Source organism: Heloderma suspectum, chromosome 1, assembly GCF_057233095.1.
Source record: "Heloderma suspectum isolate Gila_16-S chromosome 1, 16-S_ref, whole genome shotgun sequence".
In the NCBI taxonomy this organism is placed as follows: Eukaryota; Metazoa; Chordata; class Lepidosauria; order Squamata; family Helodermatidae; genus Heloderma; species Heloderma suspectum.
Genome location: NC_139458.1, coordinates 38,503,685 through 38,522,608, shown reverse-complemented (window position 1 = coordinate 38,522,608; position 18,924 = coordinate 38,503,685). Strand labels below are relative to the sequence as shown.

Below are 18,924 nucleotides of genomic sequence, written 5' to 3'. Positions count from 1 at the left end.
CGGCTGGCGGTTCGTCCGGTGTTCGAGCAGGGCGGGAGCGGCAGCCGGTCTTTCGACCGGCTGCCGCCCCCGCCATTGCAATGAAAGAAAGAAAAAAAAAAGTCCCCTGATAGGCTATGTGACGATTCACGTAGCCTATCACGGCAAGATTTGCAAAGTCAGCCATGATAGGCTACGTGAATCGTCACGTAGCCTATCACGGGTGACTTTAAAAAAAAAAAAAAAAAAGTGTGTACGGATAATGGCGGCCCCCATAGGGAGCCGCCATTCCCCTTCCTTATTTGGTCGCTGTAGTCTACGTCAATGTTTACATAGACTACGGCAAAAATAAGGGCAACGCTATTTGCGTTGCCCTTATTTTCGCCGTAGTCTACGTAAACATTGACGTAGACTACAGCAACTAAATAAGGAACGCGAATGGCGGCTCCCTATGGGGGCCTCCATTCGCGTACGCGCTTTTTTTTTTGTTTTTTTAAGTCACCCGTGATAGGCTACGTGACGATTCACGTAGCCTATCACGGCTGACTTTCCAGATCTAGCCGTGGTAGGCTACGTGAATCGTCACATAGCCTATCAGGGGACTTTTTTTTTTTTTTTTTACTTTCGTGTTCGCGGCCGGGCGAGGCAGGAAGCCTCCTCCCCGGCCTGAATTTCGGCCAGGCGAGGCGGGAAGCCTCCCCCCCCGGCCTGAACTTCGCGGGGGGAGCAGCGAAGCGCTCCCCCCCACCGCGAAAAAGCTGCGAGAAAAGGTAAGTGACTTTCGTTCACCCCTACAAGTCCCAACATGTCCCATGCTGGCTGGGGCATGCTGGGAGTTGTAGGCCTTTTCTCTGTCTAAATATGCATAGGCTTGCGCCCTCACAGATTTTCCATTGTGTGTTCTGCACCTTTTTAGTTATGCTCCCTAAAATCATTTCAATACATTACAGATTGTTTTTTCTGTTCACTTTGAGCTCTTTTGAGCCCTAATTGGGCAAAAGGTGTCAGACTTACAGTCCCAAACAAGTGTTATGTATTTTTGGCTGGCTGGCTGGCTTTCTTTCTTTCTTTCTTTCTTTCTTTCCACAAAGTATTTTTTCAGTGAAAGCTACTCAGTCATTACAGATGGCCATTGTTGCTAATAATTTTACTAGGGCCATAGGCTATCAAAGAAAAGCTGCCTCATTGATTCACTTCAGTTGGTATAATGACCAATCCTTCTGGCCCACAGACTTGAAGATTTTCTTTTCCTTTTTTCTCCATAAGCAAGGATCAGTACCTTGCTTATGTACTGCAGCAACATTAAAGAAAAAGCTGAATCAAATAGCATAAGGATAAGAGGTAGCTGAATGTGTTCATGGAAGCCCTCTATCAAGTCACTTGTATGGCTGACTCACACAAGTTTTGGAGACATGGCTAGAAACCCAGTCCACTATCTTTATTTATTTATTTCATTTCTATACTGCCCACTAGCTGAAGCTTTCTAGCTGGTTCACAAAAATTAAAACCACAAAGCACAGCATAAAATAATATAAAATATGAAAGCTTAAGAATACAAGATCAAAGTACAGCCAGAATAAAACCTAGCAGCAATGGAGAGTTTGAAAAAACAGGTTTGAAAAAACAGAGCTATAAGACTAGAATGCTAAAATGCTGGGAAAATAAAAAGGTCTTCTCACCTGGTGCTGAAGAAGTACAACGTAGGTGCCAGACGAACCTCTCTAGGGGGCACATTCCACAGCTGGGGTACCACAGCAGAAAAGGTCCTCTTTCTGGTAGCCACCCACCTCACTTCCTTTGGCAGGAGCTACCAGAGAAGGATTCCTGAAGATGATCTTAGGGTCTGAGCAGGTACATATGGATACACAACTGTGCACAGCCCATCACATATCTTAAGGATACATAGCTGAGCACAGCCCATCACTAGTAGGGATGGCTGTGAATTTCTCCCTGAATCTCGGGGAGGCCAAATGCCAATGCATTCGGCCCCCTGAAATTGGTGGTGAAATTCTCCGCCACCCCCCCGCCACCCCCCCAGGATGGGACTTACCTCCTGCGAATGTCCCTCTCGGCGGGGGGTCCCAGCGGCATTTCGGCGGTGTTTCGTTGGGGGCCGGGGCGGCGGCCGGTCTTCTGACTGGCTGCCACCGCCGCCATTACAAAATAAAGTAAAAACAAAAACAAAACCCGTGATAGGCTACGTAACGATTAACGTAGCCTACCACGGCTAGATTTCCAAAGTCAGCCGTGATAGGCTACGTTAATAATTACGTAGCCTATCACGGGTGACTATGGGGGGAAAAAAGCACGTACGCAAATGGCGGCGCCCATGGGCGTCGCCATTTGCATACACGCTTTTTTTTTTTCAAAGTCACCCGTGATAGGCTATGTAACGATTAACGTAGCCTATCACGGCTGACTTTGGAAATCTAGCCGTGATAGGCTACGTTAATCGTTACGTAGCCTATCATGGGCTCTTTTTTTTCACTTTTTCTTTCATGGCTGGGGAGACAGGGCGCTTCTCCCCGGCCTGAATTTCGGCCGGGCGAGATGGGGCGCCTCCCCCCCCGGCCTGAATTTCGGCCCAGCGAGGCGGGGCACCTCCCCCCCCGGCCTGAACTTCGGGGGGAGAACCGAAGCGCCTCCCCCCCACCGCGAAGCAAGCTGCGGGACCAGGTAAGTCCCTTTCATACATCACTAATCACTAGGCCCCTATCATTGGCCAGAAACCAAGGATTCATACTCTAGAGGCTACAGAGTGAGACAGAAATGGAAAGGCCAGACTATAGCTGCCCCAGTAAACAATGTGGCCAAACCAATGATGACCCTGGGGCATATTGCTCACTGGGTTCTTGAACAATATCCTAAGCACCCCATTTGTCACCTAGTCATCTCTGCAGTGATGGAGATCTGGCTGCCTCCAGCCCAGCCCAGCCCTTCCACAGGCCACCACCAAACAATTATTTGGACTGAAGGAAGGTGGGGCTCTGTTGGAGTTTTGAGAATGTTGCTGTTCTTTGTTGTTGGTGTTTTAATGTTTTTATATTCATTGGTATTGAAATATTTTTCATGCAGATGAAAAAAATGAGACATATGGCTTGTGAGAAGTCCATATCTCAGTGGTAGAGCAGATGGTTTGCAAGCAGAAGGTCCCAGGTTCTATCCCCAGCATCTCCAGGTAGGGCTGGAATAATTCTTTTCCAAGAGAACCTGGAGAGCTGCTTCCAGTCCATGTTGACAATACTGGGCTTAGATGGACCAACAGACTCAGTAAAGGGCAGCTTCCTATGTTCTCTGTATGTGGGTTGGATTACCTATCTATTAGGATTAGGGATGGCGCGAGAATTTGGTTGGGGCTTGAAGCCCGGTGAGAAGTTGCCAGTTCAGACCCCTGGATGCCAGTTCGCGGACCTCAGCTCTTGCCCGACTCGTGGCGTGCTGAGTCGGGCAAGAGCACAGGCACCCGCTCCCTCAGCCAGCCAGCCGCCTATTGCCAAGAGGGGAAGAAGGCAGTGCCTCTCCTCCTTCCCCCATCCTTGCTACAGCGGCAGTGATGTGGGACAGGCTGGTCATTTTCTGTAAGTGCAAGAGCCTTACGGCAAATGACCAGCTTGTCCCTTGCTGCCGCTGCTGTAGCAGGTGGGGGTGGAGGGAAGAAGGAGGCACCTATCCTATCCTCCCTCCCTTTACCTGCTGGACGCCAGGGTGAGAGGCTGAGCCCAGGAAGTACTAGTTCCCCTCTACTCAGCACTGGTTAGGCCTCATCTGGAGTACTGTGTCCAGTTCTGGGCACCACACTTTAAGAAGGATGCAGACAAACTGGAGAGGGTTCAGAGGAGGGCAACAAAGATGATCAGAGGACTGGAAACAAAGCCCTATGAGGAGAGACTGAAAGAACTGGGCATGTTTAGCCTTCAGGAAGAGAAGACTGAGGGGAGATATGATAGCGCTCTTCAAGGACTTGAAAGGTTGTCACAGAGAAGAAGGCCAGGATCTCTTCTTGATCATTCCAGAGTGCAGGACACAGAATCATGGGCTCAAGTTACAGGAAGCCAGAATCCGGCTGAATATCAGGAAAAACTTCCTGACTGTAGGGATGGCGGAGAATTTCTCCCCGAAACTTCGGGGGGCCAAGCACCAACGTGTTCGGCCCCCCGAACAAGTTTCGGGGAGAAATTCTCCGCACCCCCCCACCCCCGCACCCCCCTGGGACGGGACTTACCTTTGGCAAATGTCCCTCCTGGCGGCGGGTCCGGCCAGCGGTTCGGCGGGTGTTCGTCCAGGGCGGGAGTGGCAGCCGGTCTTTTGACTGGCTGCCGCCACCGCCATTCCAATCAAAGAAAAAAAAACAAAAATGCCCCCGTGATAGGCTACGTGACGATTAACGTAGCCTATCACGGCTAGATTTGCAAAGTCAGCCATGATAGGCTACGTAAATCGTCACGTAGCCTATCACGGGTGACTTTAAAAAAAAAAAAAGCGTGTATGGATAATGGCGGCCCCCAAAGGGAGCCACCATTCCCATTCCTTATTTGGTCACTGTAGTCTACGTAAAGATTTACGTAGACTACGGCGAAAATAAGGGCAACTATGGGTGAACACACAGGGAAGTGAGCTACGGATGCTAGAAGCTGCCCAAAGAGCAGAGGGAGGCATTGAGAGCTGTGATTGACCAGTAGGGAAATACAAGATCAACCATAAAAGGACAGGTTTAGGTCTTTTGTTTGTTCTATTGGAAGCAACTGAAAATCTGAGAGACCATATGCAGGAGAGTTGAAATGTCTTACAACAGATTGCTTCAGATTTTTGGTAAGAATCCCCATCCAGCCATCCAGAGTTCCACAGAAGGCCACACTTCTTTCCCCTGACCACCACTGATCATTTGATGGTGTCCTGGCTTTTGTCCAGTTTTTTCCCCATTCTAAAATATTGAAATGCCACTCTAAAGGCTTAGTTATGCAGATTGGGTGGCTTTCCGAATGTGATGCATGGTGGAGAATTAATGGCTTCTGTTAAATGAGCACAATAGCATATAATAGGGTAACTATCTTTACTTATCTGGTGGTACTCAGGGACAGCAGGATGGTAGTCCTCAACAAATGGAATGTGATTTTCTTTCAAAGAGTTACCCTTTGCTTCATAAAGAAGAGTATCCCTGGATATTACTGATTCCGGATTGATGAGTAGTCTAGGTGACTAGGGTATCCGCACTGTTAGAAATATTCCTTAAGTTTGTTACATCTTCTTGAGAAGTTTTCTTTGTTATCACAAATGCATTTTATCCTAAGAGCCAAACTATACATAATGTTCTTTAGATGGTTCAGATGATGTGTGTGTGTGTGTGTGTAATTCTCAATGGTTAAGGTTGTGCACAAACTATCCAGTTACATTTCTCTTTATTTACTGTTGCAGTCCAGTCCATTGCTTGATAAGCAGATGTTCAGGACTTGTATACCATAAAAATTGACAAGGTGGATGCTTAAGTACATGACTGTGGCTTTTTTCCAAGTGGAAATTGTGGAATGGAGCATCTCAGGCCTAAAAGCAAAATGCAACAGTTGACAAGGGAGCCTCTTCTGGTCGTGTTAATGAGCCATGCAATAACTAAGACATCTGCCCTTGGTGCCTTTGATATTTAAGAATGCAATCATCAGTCACTACTAAAATCCCACCCTAAGAGTTCTAATTCTCAAAATGCTAAGTACACAAATATTCTACTCCAACAGAGAAGGAGACAGGGTGTCTAAGGTTGTTATGAATATTTTAAATGTGAAGTCAATGGCACAAGTTCAGATCTGTTCAATAGCGTATGCAAAATTCCAGCTTCCAGGCTTATGAACAGACTTCCCTGATCTGGTCCAGAGAAAGGCATAGGGAATCTGAAAAATAATCATAATTTCACTACTCCTAATGGCTTAAATGTCTCCTGATGTATATAAGTATGTATAATCTTTTCTTCTGGTTGGTGGGTGGGTTGTTTTGGAAATTTTCTCTCTGTCTCTTGCTCTCTCATAAGTCCTATTTTATTATTTATTTGTTACATGTGCATACACCTACCTTTCCTCAAAGGAGCTCAGATCAATATTATATCCTCACAACAGCCCTATAATGTTGATTAGGATGAAAGGGGTGGGTGGATTCACATGAGATGCAGAAGCAGCAAGGTTTCAGTTCTGTGCAGCAGTATATGCACAGTTCCAGCTTCCACGTTTATGAACAGACCTCTAGTCCAGAAAGCTATAGGGAATCAGAAAAATAATTGTTTTCCAGGTGCCATATGAAGCAGGAGAGAGACACATATCACCCACAGCTAGATGTATGTTCTGTGTTCACGAGGGAGAATACACATCTTACCTCAGGAGATACATGCATGCATCTCTGCTACCTTTGCCTAAGACCCAGAAGTCTGAGGAAAACAGGAAGTGTGATGACTCATGCTTCCTGTCCCTAGGCACTACCTCCCATGTCATGACTGCTTCTGCTTCACATGAGGCACCACTTAGTGACCTACTGAAGGCCACCCAGTATCTTCCATGATTAAGGATTTGAATATGGCTTTCCCACATGCCAGCTGACAACATAAAAACTGATTCTCAATCATGAAGTTGAAATATGCAGTATATAGCCCAGTGGAGATTATCTAAGCAACATAAAATGAGGAAATATAAGGTTTAACCAGGCATTTCCCTGCCACTTTTCTCACAAACTCCCTTTGCACATTTCAGCACCATAAACTTAAATAAACTGGCAGATGTGTGTTTATAAGTATGTGGTGTTTTGCTCTTTGGAAACCTCCCTAAAGTGAATTCTAACAATTATGTATTTTTTATGACTTTGCCTATCACCAGTGGAAACGAGAAGAAAAATATAGATGCATCTGGCTAGCCATATATGTCAGTCATGTTTTCAGGTAACATACCCTAGTCTGATTCTTTTAATAGGATTTGTGGTTCTGTAACAGTGAAAATGATGTTGCTCGGTGAATTAAAAACCAGCTTATTAGATTTAGAAGAGTGCAGGGACTGCTTATCGTATGCAGAGGCCAAGTCCCTGTAGCAAATAGAGTAGTTTAGAATGGACCTGAGTGAGGCTTTCTTCCAATTATACTGCTTTATGCTGTTTTCAAGAATTCCTGTCCCTTGCGAAAGGGACGTATTCGGAAGTTGCACTGGAAGGGAAGGTACACTGGAAGACACAAAGCATAGTAGTGTATATGTATTTCAGATCAACTGAGAAATGTTTCCAGTCTTATAGAGGAGAAGTTTTCATGTGGGGATGTCAGAGAAATCCATTTGGGGGTGGGGTTCAATGTGTTTCACTTAGGGTTGTCGGAGAATTTCTCCACGAATCTCCGGGAGGCCGAATGCCAACGCATTGGTGGAGAAACGGTCCGCCACCCCCCCCTGGGATGGGACTTACCTTTGTCGAATGTCCCTGGCGGTGGCGGCTCCTGGCGGCGGTGCAGCGGTGGCCAGTCTTCCAACCGGCTGCCACCGCTGCCATTTCCAAGTAAAAAAAAAAAACAACAAACATGATAGGCTACGTAAAGATTTACGTAGCCTATCACGGCTAGATTTTCAAAAAACACCGTGATAGGCTACGTAATTGTTTACGTAGCCTATCACGGCTGACTTTGGGGGGGGGAAGTGTGTACGCAAATGGCGGCGCCCATAGGCACCGCCATTTGCGTTCCTTATTTGGGCACGTGTAGTCTACGTAGACATTTACGTAGACTACGGTGAAAATAACGGCAACGCTATTTGTGTTGCCCTTATTTTCGCCATAGTCTATGTAAATGTCTACGTAGACTACACGTGCCCAAATAAGGAACGCAAATGGCGGCGCCCATGGGCACCGCCATTTGCGTATGCGCTTTTTTTTTCCCCCAAAGTCAGCCGTGATAAGCTACGTAAACATTTACGTAGCCTATCATGGCTGACTGCAGGGACGTAAACGGCAGTGGCTACAGCCGCCACCATTTGCATCCCGGCCGGCCAGGAGGATTTGCGGCCGGAGGGACGGGGCACCTCCCCCCTGGCCAGAATTTTGGCTGGAGGGACAGTGCGCCTCCCCCCCAGCCAGAATTTCGGCGGGGAGGGATGGGGCGCCTCCCCCCCACCCAGAATTTCAGGGGGAGGGACGGAGCGCCTCCCTCCCACCGCGAAGCAAGCTGCAGGACCAGGTAAGGGACTTTCGTCCATCCCTAGCACTAGATTTGGCCCCCTGGACTTCATTCCAGTTCCCAAGGGAGCTCCCTGCCCTCTAGGAGGTTACAATTTAGGGTAGACAATACAAGATAGGCAATGGGAAAGCAACAGTGAGAGTGAAAGAGTGAGAGAGTGATGAGATTATGGAGGGAGGAATGTGGACTAATGTAGTTAAGTGTGGTTATAGGTGAGAATTAAGATTAAGGTGAGAAGTCATAGGTACATGGAACAGGTAAGAAGATAATGGATGATAAGGCTATCAATGGTTACTAATCATTATGGCTGGATATTATGTCCAGTATCAGAGGCAGTATGCCTCTGTATGCCAGTTGATGGGGCACACAAGTGGAAGGATGCTATTGCATTCATGTCCTGTTATGAGATTCCCATAAACCACTGTAGGAACAGAATGCTTGACTAGATGTTCCCTTGGTCTAATCCAGCATGGCTCTTCTTGAGTTCTGGGATGATTGGAGATAGGTGGCACCACATACCTGTCCAGGGAGGGAGTTCCATTTTATGCATTAAATCTCATCTTATTTATTTAATTAGTTATTTATTGTTACATTTATATCCTGCCTTTTATCCTCTCAACAACCCTGTGAGGTTAGGCTGAGACCTAAGGACTGGCCCAAAGTCACTCAGTGAGCCTCATGGATGAGTGGGGACTTGAACCTGGGTCTCCCCAGTCCTAGTCCAACACTCTAACCACTACACCACAGTGGCCTTTCCATGGGATTACTTCACTGGAGATCATATACTGCTACTCATTTCACAACAGCAGTTCCTCATCTAGAAAATGGGACTATTATGGTCTACCTTAGGGCATGAATGTGATAAATATTCAAAATCACAACACCCTAATATATCATAGAAATGCTAAATAGTAGTATAACTAAATCTTAACATTGAGTTGGTCCACTGTTCAGTCACATTTGTAAACAGTTTTAAGTGCAAAACAGCTTATGTGAAAATCCCTTTAAAAAAAAAAACTCTTCCGCAGTTTGAATAGGCAAAAATGCCCTCAGTTGTTCCATCGGGTTAATCCTACGTATATGTCTAACAAATGTCTCCAGTCCTGATGGCCGATCTTTCATTTAATTAATTCCCTGGTGCACTGAGAGCTAGCTGCCCCTCTCACATCCAGAGATTAGAAGTGCTTTCTGAATTACAAGGCGTCAACACATGTCCCAAGGCTAATATTGAAAGAAGGAGGCTGGTACCTGAAGAAAAATAACAAATGAATGATACCGTGTTCAGTAGCTGGACAGCTGGAAACGTTTGTGCTCTTTCTGCTGCAACTCCTCGGATTTATTTGATAAAAACCCTTCAGCATGAAAATCTGACAGGGCTTTTATGAATTCTATTGAAGCGTCCTCTTTAACCCAGGTCCAGCTATTGTACATAAGTTTTTGGTACAATAGATAGCACTGTGGGAGCTGTATAAAATGGCATGCACCATAGTGTGTCAGATAGATGGGTTCTGACTGACCCATGCAGCATCTGATTCAGTAAAAACCAGCCCCACTGTGGCACAAATGGGCTGTTGCTCCATGGAGCACCATGCATTTCTACATGGAATGGAACTTGCTGTTTTCTCTAGTTTAAGAGCTCAAGAGAATTGCCAGGAAATAGAGATCCATCACTTTGCTTTCTTCTGCTTTCTCATTTATTCTTCCACATGGCATTTCCATGCTATCATTTCCTGTAGCCACAAAGCTATTCAACATGACATCAATTCCCTTGGACCAGGTTTGTAAAGATTGTCCACCCATTTGTGGGAAGCCATTTTTGGTCCTCTCGCTCCGATTGGTTTGCTAGAAGCAGAAATTGTCATTTTTCACACTGCTTCAAACCTCCTCAGTGTTGATGAGTAAAGCTGCAGCTTCTGCTCAAGGAAAAAAACAACAACCAAAAACAAAACCAGCCATTAGCTCCCTTCACACCAGTGGAGGCTGGTGACTCTGATGTTGACTGGGCAGTAAATCTGCTCTGGGTTTCAGCCCCTCGGATAGCTTGTTTAGAGTGCTGACTGGGTCTGACTGAAACCCAGAGTGCATTCACCACCCCAAGCCATTGGAGCCACCAGCCTCCACTGCTTCATACCCTCTAACACCATGTACTAAAATATGGAAATAATTAGTTCTATGCTGGAACCTGCCCCCTATTTTCAGGAACTTTTCTCTCCCTGCAAAAGAGGCATTGTTTTTTCTGCCTCTTTTGCAGGGAGGGGGAGAATTTCAGATAATTTTTGCCTTGGGGAGGGGAACAGGGTTTTCGTGTTCCTTTTCAGTGTAGACGATTCTTGAGGGCTCCTCTTTTTATTTTTTACTTTATAAAAACACCCCCTGCATTTGCAGGAGCTGAGCCCTTTTCACCAGCCAGGAGTTGTTCCTGAATGCCTATTGGAGAGGATGAGATCACATGGTCTCCTGGGAGTTCAGAAAGAACTGCCAGGCTGGAGAAGAGGCCTGGGCTCCTGCAAGTGTGGTGGCTGTTTTTACAAAAATAAAGAATAGAAAGAGAACCCCTCAAGAATTGCTTACACTTCAGAAAGTATGTGGAAACCCTGTTCCCCTCTCCAAGACAGAATTCTCTGAAATTCTCACATCTCCCAGCCCCTTTCTCCAGAGTTTTCATCCCCCACCCCACCCTCATGAAATGCTGGAAATGGAAGAGTAGAAATTTCTGGCACAGCACTAGAAATAATGATGCTTGGCCATTGACGCAGCCGGAGCTGGATGTTGGGGCACAGGTCCAGGGCACCAGGGTACTGAGGGCCCCCCAAACTCCTCAAACTTGTGATGCCAGTGGCTCCCCCCTTTCCTTGCTGACTCCAAGTGCAGTCTCGTCTGGCTGGATGCAAAAGGAATCACCATGGCAGCAGGCTGGGCAAACCTGCACTGCAACACGTCATTTTAAAACAACGTTTTTTAACTTACATTTTGAGTAGCATTGGTCTAAACCAATCAGACACTGCCTTCGGGAGACACAGCCAATGAGAGCACAGGAGGGACATAATGACTGCCCATTCACTGTTCCTGTGCCCTCATTGACCCAGTCCCCCCAAAGGCGGTATCTGATCGGTTCAGATCTCTACTACTCAAAATGCCAGGGGAGCTATCCGCTCAACAGCTGTGATCTTGTATGGAGCCCTATACCTTCCTCCACTGCTGCTTCCTTGTGCTTAAAGGTAAGGGATGAAATTCTCTTATGTGACTGCATAGCAACTGCCACTCTTTTCACACAACAAACTGCCTTCCCAGCCAACAACCACTAATATATTTATTTTTCTAAATCTAAAATTACCCAATTTCCAAAATATGATCCTCATATCCCAGAGCACTTTCTTCTGTTAGCTCCCCCAGTTCTAATGAGAAGACTTCAAGTCCCCCAGGAATTTGCTACAGCATTCCAGCAGACCTCTTCCTTGCCCTCTGGCTGCATCTGCCACAGAGAACTCTCCGTTCCACCTTGGGAAAGGCAGTATATTCGTAGAACTCTCTTTTTGATACCATTTGCTCCTCTCGCTGACTCTGTTGGCTGCTTCCTTAAGAAGGGAGGATACAAATTCCCTGCCCTGAGACAAGCAACAAGGGATCCAGCTCCAGGACTACATGAGCTTCTTAATTATTTCAATTTTGCAAGGGGAGTCAGTAGGTGAGTGCACAGGGGCTCTATTTCAGGTTTCAAGAGCTAGGCAAGATTCACAGCAAGGTTCAAAGGCCTGCACTTCCATACATTAAAGTATAAATTTTAAAAAATAAAGCAGACCCAGTGCATCTGAAGAGCATTTGTTGTCATTATTTCCTTTGTTTATATACCTCATAACAGAGAGGTCAGCAACTAGAAGACTCTGAGTCAATTTTTGCCCCCCACCCTGCCCCCACCCCCAAAGTATGTCAACTGGCTGCAAAGGCAAAAGAGATGTGGGAAATGGTCCATAAATGGCGAGTGAACTTGCTGGCAGGTCGGTTTAGTGAAGAGGTGGCCAGCATGCATCCATCCACCCACTCTCCGTCTGACTTTGTGGCCGATTCTGCCCCTGTTGAATTTACTGCCAAAATGTAGGGATGTCAGAGAATTCCGCCACGGATCTCGGTGAGGCCGAATGCCAGTGCATTCGGCCCCCCCGAACTCCGTGGCAGAACAGCCTGCCACACCCCCGCCACCCTGCAGATCCCTCCCGGGACGAGACTTACCTGGGGCGGATGTTCCGGGCGGTGGCGGCGGCTCCAGCGGTGGCGGCTGGTCTTCCGACCGGCTGCCGCTGCCACCATTTGCAGTCTGGAGGTTGTTGGTTTTTTTTAACAGAGACGTGATAGGCTACGTAAAGATTTACATAGCCTATCACAGCTGGGTTAAAAAAACACGCACACGTACGCAAATGGCGGCGGCTATGGCCGCCGCCATTTCCGTTCCTTCTTTTTGGCTGTCTGAATCTACATAAATATTTACGTAGACTATGACGGCGAAAATAAAGGGGAACACAAATAGCATAGCGGGCGCTATTTGCGTCCCTTTTTGATTTGCCATTTTAGCCTACGTAAATATTTATGTAGGCTAAAACAGCGAATCAGAAAGGGACGCAAATAGCACCCACTACGCTATTTGCGTTCCCCTTTATTTTCACCGTCATAGACTACGTAAATATTTATGTATACTAAGACGGCCAAAAATAAGGAACGCAAATGGTGGCGGCCATAGCCGCTGCCATTTGTGTACGCGGTTTGTTTTTGTTTTGTTTTTTGCCAGAGCCCTCCGCGGCCGGAAATCCGGCTGCGGACGGCTCTGGCCTGGGCCAGGCTGGCTGCTCTGCGGAGCTGCCACAGAGCACAGCCGGCCATGGAGGATTCCGGTGGGAGGAATGGATCGTCTCCCCCCCCATCGAGGATTCCGGGAGGAAGGACAGAACGCCTCCCCCCCACACACACCATCAACATAATCCGCGGAAAGGTAACTGACTTTCGTACATCCCTACCAAAATGTGATGGTGTCACAACAGGGGAAAAATTCATGTTTTCCTTTAAAACATAGTGTGTCTTGTTTTAAAGCAAAATTGCACTCCCAGAAGCCTCGAGGGAGCAGAATGCTGCTTTAGAACAAGGTATGTGCTCCCCATTAGCCTTGTTTTAATGGAAAATCGGGTGGGGGGTTATGCCACCACCTCACTGCCAAAGTACGGTGGTAAATTTGGCTGTGCAGTGGCAATTCTAGGGTTCCAGTGAGGGGAAATTGGCCCCTGGACCAGTGGAAGTTTCCTACCCCTAGGTATGGGAGAATCAAGGATGTTCAAACTTGTTTCAATTCTCTGAAATTTACTTCAAAGCTTGGTTTGGCTTGCTCCCATTCTCAGTTGTGACCTTTTGTTGTTGTTGTTTTCAGCTCATTCAAATGGGAAAAGTGCACATTTTTCAAAAGTATGCACTTTCCCCTTATTGACTAAAGCATGAAAATGGGAAGATTTAAAGTGGGCATTTTTAAAATGCACACTTTGAGTGGCGCATTTTTCAAGTTGTGCGTTTCTTAAATGTCTGCATTTTTTTAAAGTGCACATTTTGCGAACCTACAACTCAGGAGAACGTGCATTCCCATTCAGGTTCAGGTTTGTGAAAGGGGCATTTTAAAGCGATTTGCAAACTGAAATGAAATTCTTGTACATCCATACCTACCCCTGCCTTAGGGAGTAGATACCAAGGCAGTCCACCATCTCCCACTTGCTTCCAAAGGAGGTGCTCCAGGAAGAAAAGAAAAAACATTATTGACTAGCATAGCCAGAACTTGAGAAACAGTCACCCTTTCTGTCTGTTTGCTGAGGTGAAAGTGCTTTTGGCATGAATAACTAGCACATATATTAGACCCATTTGATTGTGTAGAACAAATCCGTGTGCAGAATACTGACTTATCCAGAGACATAGGCTCTCCTCCTGAGATGTCATAGCAAGTATTCTGAAATATGGACAGCGTAACTGCATCCTGTTCACTTCCCTTCCAAATTCTTAGCTTTGATTACAAGCTGCCTGCTTTCAAAAATGTACAGACATCTTTCCCCCAAAGGAAAACAATTGTTTGATTTGTTTGGTTTATGGGAACAAAGGAGTGTGGGGAACAATATATTGTTCTTCATTTATATATGAAGAACAATATATAAATATTCTTACATTCTTAGAGTTCCTTTGAGGTCACCTCTCTCCTTCATTTTTCTGCTGATTGCTTTCCTTTTTTAACCATCATCATCATTACTATTATTATTATTATTATTATTATTATTATTATTATTATTATTATTTTAATGAACAAAGAAAAAGTGTCCCAGAGCAAAGTACATAAGAGCCATGCTGGGTAAGACCAAAGGTAAGACCAAAGGTCTTCCTAGTGGCCAAACAGCTGCCTATGGGAAGCTGACAAGTAGGACACGAGCTCAATAGCACCATTCCACAGCAACTGGTATACAGCCCGCTTCAGAGGCTGCTTTGGAGGACCCAAATTGGCCCCGACCCTCCTCGGCCTGCTCCAGAGCCGGGCTGACCCTCTTCGGGCTCTGGAGCTGAAGCAAGATCCAGAGACCCGAAGCGGGTGCCCCTACTGCCACCAGGTGAGCCTCCCCAACCCCACCACTGTACTGCGTGAAACTCCCCATTCCTTACTTGGACCTTTTGGGAGCACCCACAGCCATCAGCCTCTGCAAGGGAGTCGTCTATTTTTTATTTATTTTTTATGGTGACTCCTCTTACCGGAAGAAGAAGAGTTGTGATTTTGAAAGAAAACGCCGATTCCCTCCAAGATGGCTGCAGGTGCTCCCCAGGGGTCCAGGTGAGGAGTGGAGGGCTTGCATGGCTGGGTGGGGTGGCTTTCCAGATCGAGCCAAAGTGCCCCCAAAGTGTCCTGAGGTGATCCACCCCACTTTGGAGTGCTTCAGCCTGATCCTGACCCACTCCAGAACTGCACCACTTCAGCCCAAAGCAACCCGATCTGCTTCAGGATTTGGCGTTTGGACTGAAGCAGTGCACACACACACAGCCCTAATTCAAAGTCATACTGCCTCTGATACTGGAGATAATATCAAGCCAGTGTGACTAGTAGCCATTGATAGTCTTATCCTCAAATAGAAAAAGATTAAAATATTTTTTTTAAAAAAAAAAAACAATCTATCCGATTGATGTATGCAGGCATCACCCCAGCAGTGGAAATGTTTGTATCTCCCCCACCCCCTGACTTCAGTGTGATGACCTTCCTTTCATGCACCCCCTAATGAGCATCATATAATGCTTGTGCATCTTTGCTTGGCAACAAAGCTGGTTTGAAGCTTCAGCCTTTCACTCTCTGTGATAGAGTTATTCACAGGCCAGTGCATGCATATTCTCATACACTTACTTTCTTCCTGCCCCAGCTCACTGGAGCAGTAAATAGTGGGGGGAAAGCTCTCTCTAAACAGCATCAGATCAGTGGTGCAGGAAATAGAAAGCAACTCCCCAAAGGAGCATATGCATTCTTAGCAAAATCTACTGGCAAATGATAATCAGTCTGCTAATTATATTTAATTGCTGTCTGTATCCAAACAATTAATAATGTGGTAGTCCAGCACAGTTTGTTGGAGATGACGACTTAGTGTAAACTTGTGAAAAGACAAAATAAAGGAACTACAAACAGCTCTCTCTCTCTCCCCCCCCCCCCACACACAACACATACTAATTATGATTCAGTCATAGGAATTTCATAGCAAATCCCGATTTTTCCAGGGTATTCTGTGAACGGAAACAAAGTCACAGTCTTGCAGAAAAAGTATTGATGGATCTCAGTAGATCGAACAAGGCATGCTTATTTCACATTATCAAATCTACACGGCAGCATTTGAAATATGGAAGTAGAGGTGATGTTGGGGAGTTCTGTTCAGTCTGCATTTTTAAGTGAACTGACCTAATTTGCACTTCCATACTAATATACAGATTGGAACACAGCTATCCTTCAGATTGCACACTTCTCAAGACGTTGTGATGCAGTTCTTGGCTTGAAAAATGTGTACAAAAATGTATATTTTAGGAGGAAATGTGTACAAAAATAGGCTGCGTTATCCATTCCTAAAAGGAACTGCCTCCATTTCATAGCTCAGGACATTATTACAAAAAGATAATTATTTATATTCGTATCTCTCACTGTCCCATGGACAGGAAATAGTTATACCAATTTCAACATAATGTTTTTACATTGCATTATATTTTTACATTGCATTCTAGAGTCCCCCTAAAACTCTGTTCCCCCTGTTGATATATAACAGATATCCTTGAGTTTTAGGGGGAAGAAACCCAAATCCTCAGAAGCAAAAGAATCTGTTGGTGGGCTGAAATATCCTTGACCAGTTTTCACAAGTGACATAATGGGAGAAGAGTGTCTGGAATGATGTGAAGATGACTGTTTAAGTTATTTCAGTTCTCTTACATCCAAAATGAAATACTTTGGGATCCTTCAAAAGAAGCCGGGGTCTGACTTTGGGTGGAAGCTAAAGAATACCTCTGAAACTCTCTTACAACAGTTTTCTTCAGTTTCTATATGCTCATCCACTTTGATACTGTCTCACTGTGAAAACCTTTAATATTTAGAATATCATCCCTGAAGGATAAGTCCTTACAAACTGGAAACTCCTCGCCACTTGTCAGCTGTCTCCCAAAACTTGGGTTTAAAAGTTCCAAGTTACTCAAGTGAAGGGATGCTCATGTAATCAAGTGGCAGTGAAGCTGCCCTTTTGGGCCTACCCCATGGTCACACAGCAACATCTACCCCTGACGTCCATATATAAGTTGGGGACATCCGCAGGGAAAAAACCTACATGCATATACCTCTGTGTGTGTTGCCCAGGCTACCCCAACTTGGTGCCCTCCAGATGTTTTGGACCACGACAACTCTAAGAATTCCTGGCCATTGACTGTGCTCCTGGGATTGATGAGAATTCAAGACATCTGAAGGGCACCACACTGGGGATGGCTGACATAGGCTTTCCCAGGACCTGGATCCCTGATTGCACAGGGTCTCCACACACATAGGATTTCTCCCATCAGCTGTCCATGCTTAACTGATGGGTGTCAGGATAGGAAACTGCATGACCTCAAGGGCAGGACAAGTAGCATGTGAACACCTCTTCACAAGAGTAAAAGTGAAAGGGGCATTATATTAACACACACACACACGACACTGATATGAACAAACAGAAGTCTCAGAACTATTAGTCCAAATGGCCTTAATCTGGAGGACAATTCATAGGCATTATACCACTCATACCTCTGTTTTTTCTCCTAAGGAATGTTCATCTCCAAACTGCCACTCCTGACTCCTGGTATCCATTTAACAGCACAGCTACTGATGAAGGTGGAAGCCAAAACATTTAGCTCAAAATATTTTTTTTAAATTCTCTGTTGCTAGTCTTTCTATCATATATATATATATATATATATATATATATATATACACACACACACATATATATATATATATATATATATATATATATATATTCATTCAACAGTTTGGTTCTATTGTAGTTCAAGCATACCTCAACAGTTGTGTACATTTTTTCTCTTGTCTAACAATATTTGTTAAGCTCCCTAATGCCTAGCAAATTTAGGATGCAATCCTATGCTAGTTTAGATGGAAAGAAGTCCTACAACTCCCAGCATGCTGGAAGTTGTAGGACATTTTTCTGTCTAAACTTGCATAGGATTGCACCTTTAAACATGTTTCTCTGATAACATCATCCCAAACATGCACTGAGAGACCACAGCTCTGCCCATCTTTTTGGCCTTGTGCATTTACCAAATCGCATTTCTGAAAGCACTACATTATGACCTCAGAGTTTATTCTCCTCCCTAGCAGCCTACATTTGGCTTCCAGAATTTATCAGGTAAAGTGGTACCATAATCACTTTTATTGCCAGTGTACAAAGCTGGTTCACTGATAATAACATAATAAACTCAGCTACTTTGGGATTCCCAGTCTTCAAGTTGAAAAAGCAAGTCTTCAGAGATATGAGACAATGCAGCCACATACACATCACACTTTTGCCCCAACAAAGTGTCACATCACCATACCAAATCAACCATTAAACTGAGCAGTGTCTCACTTTTGTCTAGGAATGTATGAATTGTGTACCTTCAGTGCCGCTTGACTTCCGCAGTTTGCAGCCAGTGCTCCGTTCCGTCCTTAACAAGCCCCCAGAATTCTCCTCTCTTTTTTTCTGCTCCGAAAATTACGAAGATAAATCCATACTGACAACCATAATTCCGGTGCCCAGCCATCTCCGTGAGTCTGTGTAACTTCCGTAAGAATGGCTATTTTTCATAGATATTTACATATTTTTCCCCCTGCCCTGAGACGTGCAGTAATTACTTTCAGCCAAAACACTTCCTCCTCTTAGGTGCTTCCCAAAAGAAGGCTGTCCTAGGTGTGCCTGAGCTATGCACTCTTTGTTTAAAGCAACGCTGTTTTAAAGAAAGAAAAAACCTTTTAAAATGACCCTGCTGGTCCTGGAGCCCTGCATGAGGTATTATTCTCCCTGCTAAGCTTTATATTTCCACATCCAGCATTGTTGTTGATGCTGTGAGGCTAAAATGGAGAGGAAAACCAACTCTGTGCATGTCTACTCAGAAGTAAGTCTTATTGAGTTCAATGTGACTTACTCCTACCCATGTCAGCACTCCACTGCCCCCAGCTCAGCTTTGTATTTCCACATCCAGCTCATGATCAAACC

The 18,924-nt window shown here is 45.3% G+C and overlaps 1 long non-coding RNA gene across 3 annotated transcripts in view; it reads right to left on the bottom strand.

Moving 5' to 3' along the window:
• Positions 1-18,596, bottom strand: part of LOC146357139 (uncharacterized) — a 37,470-nt gene extending 18,874 nt beyond the window's left edge. Inside the window, exons 1-4 of one of the 3 annotated variants that reach the window (XR_014788667.1) lie at positions 18,327-18,596; positions 17,460-17,537; positions 13,859-13,921; positions 8,706-10,074 (exon numbers count right to left, since the gene is read on the bottom strand). This is a non-coding gene — a long non-coding RNA (uncharacterized LOC146357139). Of the gene's footprint in view, positions 1-8,705; positions 10,075-13,858; positions 13,922-17,459; positions 17,538-18,326 lie in introns of those variants that run through there. The other 2 variants (XR_014788671.1, XR_014788673.1) reach the window with 2 other exon arrangements.
• Positions 18,597-18,924: the final 328 nt, after the last annotated feature.